This window comes from Alligator sinensis, unplaced genomic scaffold (genome assembly GCF_000455745.1).
Source record: "Alligator sinensis unplaced genomic scaffold, ASM45574v1 scaffold743_1, whole genome shotgun sequence".
Lineage (NCBI taxonomy): Eukaryota > Metazoa > Chordata > Crocodylia > Alligatoridae > Alligator > Alligator sinensis.
In genome coordinates this window covers 1-9,718 of record NW_005842512.1, presented here as the reverse complement: position 1 = coordinate 9,718, position 9,718 = coordinate 1, and the positions used below count along the sequence as shown (strand labels likewise).

General features: G+C 52.2%; 1 long non-coding RNA gene across 1 annotated transcript; it reads right to left on the bottom strand.

Annotated features, from left to right (window-relative positions):
- Nucleotides 1-671: 671 nt before the first annotated feature.
- LOC112551567 lies at nucleotides 672-2,444 on the bottom strand. The gene is made up of 3 exons (XR_003095868.1): nucleotides 2,044-2,444; nucleotides 1,585-1,649; nucleotides 672-843 (listed from the first exon to the last, which is right to left on the bottom strand). It is a non-coding gene; the product is annotated as an uncharacterized LOC112551567 (long non-coding RNA).
- Between the last annotated feature and the right edge of the window lie 7,274 nt (nucleotides 2,445-9,718).

Genomic DNA, 9,718 nt, shown 5'->3' with positions numbered 1-9,718 from the left:
TTTCACCACATTTTTCCATGGCGAACAGACAACCTGGATCTGTGCTGAGGAGGGAGGCTGAGGGAACTGGGCTTATTTAGTCTGCAGAAGAGAAGACTGAGTGGGGCTTTAATAGCAGTCTTATAGGGAAGCTCTCTCCATGCCCATTACATAGCCCAGTCTGTCTGTCCACTGCAAACTCACATGTGTTCCTCCTGCCAATACTGTGAAGCCCCCACCCCTACCCCTTCAGAATAAAAGCCATCATGAGCCACTTTTCCTTCTCTTGGGTGGAAGCAGAACAAGGCTTAAGCCAGACCGGGGGGCAGGGAACACAGCAATGGGCCAAAGATAGTTCCCACTCCTGCCTAAAATAGACCATGCCACTACAAACCCCTCCCTCCCATTCATATCAATTAACTCTCTCTCTCCTGGGAAAGGAGCGGGTGTAGAAGAGCAGCTCTAAAAATAACACCTCTTGCATTAGACCCTGCCCCCCGCTTCAAAATCCGGTTGGCAACCATGCCCGTGGCCCCGCCCCTGCACAGACTCCTTTGGGTGTGGGTGGATGTGGAACTGTGAAGGCAGGTCTCCGAGAGGGGATGGGCACGTCCTGGAGGAGCCTCCCCAGAGCAAGGTCACTCCCAAGGCCGGTTAATGATGACCTCCAAGGCCTCCATCACCTCCCGCTTGTAGTCGAAGTCGCTGTTGATCTGGTTGATGGACCGCTCCGCCACCCCCACAGCTGGCAGCTGGTCTCCATGATCACTCATGTGTTGTGGCTGATGATGAAGACCACGGTGAAGAGGAGGGAGGAGGCAAAGCATGAGCCAGGTGGAAGGCAAAGCAGAGCCCATTTTCATACTGAAGGAGAATGGAAAGACCCCACATTTTCCGCATCAGCCACTGCCAGGACAGGGCTGGGCAGTGAAAGGCACAACTGGGACCCACCGGCGACCCTGGCAGGAGGGTACTGCTTCTAGTAAAACAACTGTCCCATGGGACCCACAGGCCCACTCCCAGCCTAGTAACCCTTCTGCTTTCCTGCAACCCTAGACTGGAACCCTGTCCGTGCCAGCCTGGATCTGACCCGTGGACTATTACTACCTTCCTTTGTGCAGCAGATTGGACCCATGAGGCCACACCAGCCCAGTCTCGCCATCTACCCTTGAATCTGATCCATGGACCCAGTATTCCCCCAAGCCCGTCCTCCTCTGATCAGGCCAGTGGACCCCTCCCACCATGCTGCTTCCACTTGCCTCCTTGTACTCACTGATAGTATCACCCAAGCCATCAATTGACTCAATGCACAGAATATTTGGGGTTTCATCTGGGGGCAGTGGCAGATCCCAAACTGAACGCAGGAGTCCTGACCCACAGAACTTTCCTCCCACACACACCCACGCCAGGACCCAGGAGTCCTCCCAAACCATTCTCCTCACCATGACATGCTGGATGTCACTCCTTTCCAAGAGCCAGAGCAGGGCACAACCTACAAGTCCTGGTTCTCATGCCTGCTCTGCTCTGCTCTAACTCGCTGCACCCCCACTTCCTTCCCAGAGCAGGGAACCCATCAGAACCCCATTCCCATCCCCTGAGACTCACCAGGATGACGACACCAGGTTCCTTGGAGGCCAGCTCGGCAAGCACCACACAGGCTTTCTGCCCCCCTGGGTAGGAAAGAAAAGGGCCCTGAGACAAGTGGGGTGAAAGGAACGTCCAATCCCTTCTCCTTCCCTAAAATGCCATGATCCAACTTTCCATCCACCTCCACTCACATCAGCTCAATGCCCTGCACTCCCGCCCAGGAGAAGGGCAATGCTACTGGAAGTGTCTGCCCCCTGCCCCACCTTTTCCCTGTGTGGCCAAACCCACACCCCTCCCAGGGGCACAGTTCCAGCCTCTCCCTGACTTCTTCCTCAGTGGCCAGCCCTGACTGGTGGATTCCCAGCCTGTCTTCCCCTTTGCCTCAACCCTCACCTCCTGATCAGTGCCCTGCACCCTCAGGCCCTAGCTCCTCCACACTCACCCTCTACCCCCTGCCTGGAAGACCCAGCTCCATACCTGACAATTTGCAGATCTGGAGGATGTGGGCATGGCTCTTAAGACCGAAGCACCCCAGGCACTTACGAGCATCCTGGTAGGGCAGGTTGAAGTTGCAGTGCAAGTACTAGGTGGTCATCTCCTGCACACTGAGCTGGTCAGCGTACTGCTGGTTGGAGAACCCGGGTTTCTGCCAGGGCAGAAGGGGTGGAGTCACCACCTGTTGCTCCTCTCAGCCCTGCCCAGGCCTCTCCTGTCCCTGCAGTGGCCTGGGGTTTGTGGCGCGAGCGCGTGGGGGGCGGGCGGCAGGTGCGGGTGGCGCACCCCGTACTCTTCCTCTGCTACGAGGACCTCAAGGATGTCTGTGGCTCTGAGCTTCCCCCTGCAGTGCCTTGAGGCTGTGAGCTTCCCCTCAAAAGTGTCCCAGGGTTGCGAGTTTCCCCCAGCAGTGCCCTGAACTGGGGGAGGGGGGGAGGCGGGGAGGAAGGGAGGGTCTAGTTTCCTGCTGTGATCTTGGTAGTCCCCTAGGTGGGCACCCTGCAAAGTTCCCCAGAGCTGGAGGCGGCTCGGCGCCCCGCGTGGAGTCGCGCCCGGGCGCTGGGGGCGCGGGGTCGGGCAGGGGCAGGTTGCCGCCGGGCGGGGCGAAGGATGCGGGCAGACACGGGGTTTTGGCTCAGTCCGGCTTGCATTAGACTCACTAATATAAGTTTCATGGGACCCACAATAAAAGTTGGTCAACTGGAAGTGAGCAGCGTGACCCAAAGCCCCTTGTCTGCACCAGGGCCGAGCACCGCAAGTTGGCAGTGGAGTCCAGGCGTGGGGGCACGCGGGCAAGTTGTGGGCTGGTTCGCCATGCCCATCGCATGTCCACGGTGCGCTGCCAGGGCCCGCAGTCATGGGACCCACAATAAAAGTTGGTCAACTGGAAGTGAGCAGCGTGACCCAAAGCCCCTTGTCTGCACCAGGGCCGAGCACCGCAAGTTGGCAGTGGAGTCCAGGCGTGGGGGCACGCGGGCAAGTTGTGGGCTGGTTCGCCATGCCCATCGCATGTCCACGGTGCGCTGCCAGGGCCCGCAGAGCAGGCGAGGGCACTTCTCAGGTGTGCCCGTGGGGCCGGTGAAGGCTTTCTGTTCGGGGATTGTCACAAGGTAGTCCATGTTCTTACCTACGCGGGACAGTTTTAAGAAAACGCCTTCCAGTTTGGTCATTGTTTTTGCAATCATCCTTGTGAAAAGAAGAAAAAATATCGTGGGTGTCCCAGTGTAGAAAAGGTTTCAATGAGCAGAGATGATTTTTTCAAGCTTTATTGTTGTCGCCAGATGATGATTTTTCAAGCTTTGCCGACCTGTTGTTCGGTAGATGTAACAAAACATAGTTGACTGTCGAAACTCTGCCCCCATCAGTCTCGGTAATGGGGCAGTTGAAATGTTATGAGAACCAGGGGATATTTCCGCCCCGCTAAACTTGCTTTACTGCAGATTTGGTCTGAAATCCCGCAGGAGGCAGGGCTCTTCTGTTCAGGTACCTAGGAGAGGGCATCAAAACCTTTCCTTAATATTCATGGTCCTTATTGCTAACTCATGCCGACTTGGGAACTCGGATAGCTCCAAAAGGAATGGCAAGGATGTGGGAAAGTGTCTGTCTTTCCCCGAGAGAGCAGGGACAGAAGGGGTCGTGGGGAAAATCCAAGAAATATTCAAGTTTGGAGAGGAGGTGTCAGCTGAGACTTACATTCATGTTTGACTTTTCAGTAAAGTCACAAGGCAGGTGGCGAATTTGGATATGAAGCACTTGTTTTCATTACAGAGTTCACTCAGGGTAGATTTCAAAGATTGCCCTTGACTCCCGCACCCAAAATCTCCTAGGTGGAAGGAAGGCGTGTTTCCAGCTTGGGCTGGCTGATCCATCGAGGGATATCGGTGACACTTCTCACTAGCACAGGTCAGCGGTTGCTGAGAGAATCACTCTGTGCGTCTCAGATGCAGTTCAAATGCTGTTTGTGCCCTGGCCACTTTCTCTCCAGTTAGGTTAACTCGGGAGCTGCTATCTTACTTAGATGAACTCTGTGGGGAAGAAATAGCTAAGGGTTTGTCTATAACGCAGGCTAAGAGGTAGGTAGGTAGGTAATCTAGAGTTTACCAACCCTTGGTTTCCTACCCCGTTGCTGTGCATTATCAATGCCAGCATGCTGCTGTTAGGGCCTGCTGTACGTGTCCGAGACAAGCCCTACAGCTATGTGGGGTCCTATCCCATGAATCGGAGCCCTGCGATTCAACGCTTGGAGTGGGGCAACTTGTCCGTTTTGCTCCTGGAGCTGCGGAGGGAAATGGACTACAACAGCCATTTCCTTGCTGTAACCAGTGAATATGCTTGCATGCTGCTCGGTGCCAAAAATGGGATATTCCCTCTGCCGGAAAGCTGCTACTTTTTATGCAGATAGTGTTTTCTTCTTTATGTCTGCCCAAGGTCCTCCGAAGAGAGGATGGCAAGGAGTTCAGAGGCGATTTGGGGATCCACTGGAGATGGAGGCAGAGGGTGCAGACAGACATTACAATGGAAACATGTTCAAGTGAAGCACACTTGGATCCGTTTCCTGCAGGAAACTTCAGCCAGGGGCCCCTGTGCCATCCTGTCTGCCTGGAGGGTGTCTGAAAACCCTGCAGCCTGCTCTGCTGATCAACAGGGAGCGGTAGAGCTCACCCCCACTTCCAGGATGGGGAACTGGAGGGAAGTGGGGAGCAGACAGATAAGCAGGAGGGGTTGAGGGTCCGTAGCCCCATCATGAATGTGAGAATGAACCTTGGGTTATTTATTGTTGGTTGTTAGCCAACATTAATAGCTTAGTTATGCATTTTCCTTTTCATGTCATTTATAAATTCGTGCCTATAATTTATCTGTGTGTGTCTGTATACATTTGTGTGTGTATATAGTATTAAGTACTATATCTAGTTTGAATAAACGCACACACACACACACACACACACACACACGTGTTAAAGTTTGTACATGTATATATCAGTTTGAACCGTGTCTTGCACTGGAGGAGGGGACCTCCAGGCACTCTACTTCTCAGCTGATACTATTTCTTTGGTGGGCTGGTAGAAAGGCTGAAGCCATTGGCACCCCAGTGATCTGACATCGTCAGCAGGACGCCCCTAGCATGGTGGACCAGGGTGACAGTACTATAGTATGGGATCATGTAGACATGCTACAGAGCATTAAAAGTGTATTCAAAAGCACTTTTAGTCTGAAGAGTTCATTAAAAACATCCAGGGAGCGACTCTGCTCTGGAATCATTTCCTTTTGCCCACAGCTGCGTTTTGCGTCAAGCAGTGTAGACACAACTTCAGCCCCCAAGCTTTCCCAAAGTTTTGTATACTGACAGAATAACACGTTCATAAAATAATGATCCTGATTGCTATACAGACACCTGTAAATGTTAGCTGAAGGGCATGTTTTAATGATTATAGATTCATAGACATTAGGGTCAGAAGGGACCTCAGTAGGACAGCAAGTCCGACCCGCTGCTCTGGGCAAGACAGAGCACTGGGGTCAGACGACCGCAGCTAGGTGCTTGTCCAGTTTCCTCTTGAAGACCCCCAGGGTAGGGGAGAGCATCACCTCCCTTGGCAGCCCATTCCAGATTCTGGCAACCCTTACTGTGAAGAAGTTCTTCCTAATGTCTAACCTAAATCTGCTCTCCATCAATTTGTGGCCATTGTTCCTAGTTACTCCAGGAGGTGCCCTAGTAAATAGAGCATCTTCTATTCCCTGCTGCCCTCCCCTGATGAAATTATGGCAGCCCCCAGGCCCCGCAGAGAGGACCTAACTCTCCTCTCCCCGCAGTGGCATGGGGGTTTTAGCACAAGCACATGGGGGGCTAGTGGCGGGTGGGGGCAGCACACCCTGTACTCTTCCTCTGCTATGAGGATCTCAAGGAGGTCAGTGGCTGCGAGCTACCCCTTGCGGTGCCCTGAAGCCGTGAGCTTCCCCAGCAGTGCCCTGAGGGGAGAGGCAGCAGGGTGAGGCTCTTCTGCTGGGACCTTGATGGTCTTGACCGCCGGCGCTCCCCAGGCTTCCCGGTGCTCCACTGCTCCCAGCCCCGTCGCGTGGAGCTGTGCTGCAATCCCAGCCATGGTTTTAAACTTTGCATCATATTTTGTCTTCTTGCTGAAAGACAAAACCATGCCAAATTTAAAACCCTCTGACCTTCCCCCTGTAGTTTGCAAGCAGCCCAATTTCCTGCCTATCACAGGTGGATGGTGTTTTACCAGGTGTCTGCTTTTTTTTTTTTTTGCACCAGGTCAAGGGCTTTGTTTTGGCTAGAAAAAAAGCAAGAAAAATGGTGTCCCTCAATCCTGACCCACAGCCCCATCCCCGCTGCTGGTGCCTCGCACTCCTGACCCACAGTCCTTGTCCACCCCTGACCTGCCAGTGCCCTGCGCTCCGGACCTGATCCCAACCCAGCCGCGTGGCGCTGCGCTGCAATCCCGGCTCTGGTTTTAAACTTGGCACCATTTTGTCTCCCTAATGGAAGACAAAAACCGCACCTAGTTTAAAACCCTGGGAGACAGGCCTAGACCAGCATGGCTACAAACAAAAACCCAGTTCAACAAAAAATAATGTTAGTTAACCTGATTCTTGCAGTGCCTGATCCCTAACAATTTTGGTCCTTTCCACCAGGGTGTAATGGCCAGTTTGCAACAGAGATTGCATGGATTTCTCAGCGTATCCAAGTGCCACCTGGTGGACAAATCGTGACAGAGCAGGGAAAATGCCATTTTTGCCTGCATCTCGGAAACACATTTAAAACCTATTACGATAAAAATAATCCTGTTGGCACAATTTCTCACGCTAAAATAAAACATCAGAGGTGGTTTAATTTACCATGATAAAAAATGACTAACACGATAAAACGAAGTCAGAACGTCTACCTTCAGACACGATTAATCTAGCAAAATGGCAATTTTTGTCACACGGATGTTGGAAAAGCGCTATGTGGACAAGTGCCCTAGTGAGGAGGTTTTTTCTCCTATCCACCCTAAACCTCCTTTGCTGCAACTTGAAAGCATTGGTCCTTGTTTTGTCACCTGCCACCGCTGAGAATAGTCCAGCTCCATCCTCCTTTGAACCCCGCTTCAGGTAGTTGAAGGCTGCTATTCAATCCCCCCTGAGTCTTCTCTTGTCCGGACTAGGTAAGCCCCGTTCCCTCAGCCGCTCCACAGAAGTCATGTACCTCAGCCCCCAAACCATTTCCGTTGCCATCCATTTGACTCTCTCCAACTTTTCCACATGCTTCCTGTAGTGGGAGGCCCAAAAGTGGACACAGTACTGCAGATGTGGCCTCACCAGTGCAGAATGGAGCAAAATAACCACTTCTTTGGATGTCCTGGCATTGCTCCTACTAATGCAGTCCAGTATGCTGTTAGCCCTCTTGGCAACAAGGGCACACTGCTGACTCATATCCAGCTTCTTGTTCACTGTAACCCCCAGGCCACGGGCGACTGCTGCCACCTTAGTCGGTGGGGCACGTGCCCCCGACCCTCCAGCATATCTACTCCACCCACCAGCTTGGTATCATCCAGCGGCATGGGGGTTTTAGCACAAGCCCATGGGGGGCTAGTGGTGGGTGCGGGCAGCACTTCCTCTGCTACGAGGACCTCAAGAAGGTCAGTGACTGCGAGCTTCCACCTGCAGTGCCCTGAAGCCGTGAGCTTCCCCAGCAGTGCCCTGAGGGGAGAGGCGGTGGGGTGAGGGTCTTCCGCTGGGACCTTGGTGGTCCTGAAGACCGGCGCTCCCAGCCCTCCCGGTGCTCCACACTCCAGACCTGCTCCCAGCCCCCTCGCGTGGAGCTGCGCTGCAATCCCAGCCATGGTTTTAAACTTGGCATCATATTTTGTCTTCTTGCTGAAAGACAAAATCATGCCAAATTTAAAACCCTCTGACCTTCCCCCTCTAGTGTCCAAGCATTTAAAACATGGATAACTTGATAACTCTCTTTCCCATTCCCCATAAAGCTTTTGGTGTTTTTTTTTTTTTTTTGCACCAGGTCAAGGGCTTTGTTTTGGCTAGAAAAAAAGCAAGAAAAATGGTGTCCCTCAATCCTGACCCACAGCCCCATCCCCGCTGCTGGTGCCTCGCACTCCTGACCCACAGTCCTTGTCCACCCCTGACCTGCCAGTGCCCTGCGCTCCGGACCTGATCCCGACCCAGCTGTGTGGCGCTGCGCTGCAATCCCAGCTCTGGTTTTAAACTTGGCACCATTTTGTCTCCCTGATGGAAGACAAAAACCGCACCTAGTTTAAAACCCTGGGAGACAGGCCTAGACCAGCATGGCTACAAACAAAAACCCAGTCCAACAAAAAATAATGTTAGTTAACCTGATTTTTGCAGTGCCTGATCCCTAACACTTGGTCCTTTCCACCAGGGTGTAATGGCCAGTTTGCAACAGAGATTACATGGATTTCTCAGTGAATCCAAGTGCCACCTGGTGGACAAATCGTGGCAGAGCAGGGAAAATGCCATTTTTGCCTGCATCTCGGAAACACATTTAAAACCTATTACGATAAAAATAATCCTGTTGGCACAATTTCTCACGCTAAAATAAAACATGTCAGAGGTGGCTTAATTTACCATGATAAAAAATGACTAACACGATAAAACGAAGTCAGAACGTCTACCTTCAGACACGATTAAACTAGCAAAATGGCGATTTTTGTCACATGGATGTTGGAAAAGCGCTATGTGGACAAGTGCCCTAGTGAGGAGGTTTTTTCTCCTATCCACCCTAAACCTCCTTTGCTGCAACTTGAAAGCATTGGTCCTTGTTCTGTCACCTGCCACCGCTGAGAATAGTCCAGCTCCATCCTCCTTTGAACCCCGCTTCAGGTAGTTGAAGGCTGCTATTAAATCCCCCCTGAGTCTTCTCTTGTCCAGACTAGATAAGCCCCGTTCCCTTAGCCGCTCCACAGAAGTCATGTACCTCAGCCCCAAAACCATTTCTGTTGCCGTCCACTCGACTGTCTCCAACTTTTCCACATGCTTCCTGTAGTGGGGGGCCCAAAAGTGGACACAGTACTGCAGATGTGGCCTCACCAGTGCAGAATGGAGCAAAATAATCACTTCTTTGGCTCTCCTGGCATTGCTCCTACTAATGCAGTCCAGTATGCTGTTAGCCCTCTTGGCAACAAGGGCACACTGCTGACTTATATCCAGCTTCTTGTCCACTGTAACCCCCAGGCCATGGGCGACTGCTGCCACCTTACTTGGCGGGGCACGTCCCCCCTACCTTCCAGCATATCTACTCCACCCCCCAGCTTGGTATCATCCGTGAATTTTCTGAGGATGCAATCCGTCCCATCTTCCAGATCATTAACAAAACTTCCTATCTTCCAGATTGAACAGAACTGGCCAAGACTGAGCCCTGGGGCACTCGACTTGATACTGGCTGCCAACTAGACTTGAAGCCATTAATCAGTACCCATTGTTTCTAGCCACCTTACAGTTCATTCATCCAACCAACCAACCCATACTTCCTCAGCTTGCTTGCAAGAATGATGTGGGAGGCTGTATCAAAAGTGTTGCTAAAGTCAAGGTATATTATGTCCATGACTTTCTCCGCATCCACAGAGCCAGTTATCTCATCATAAAAAGCAGCGAGGTTGTCCAGGCATGACTTGTCCTTGGTGAATTTATG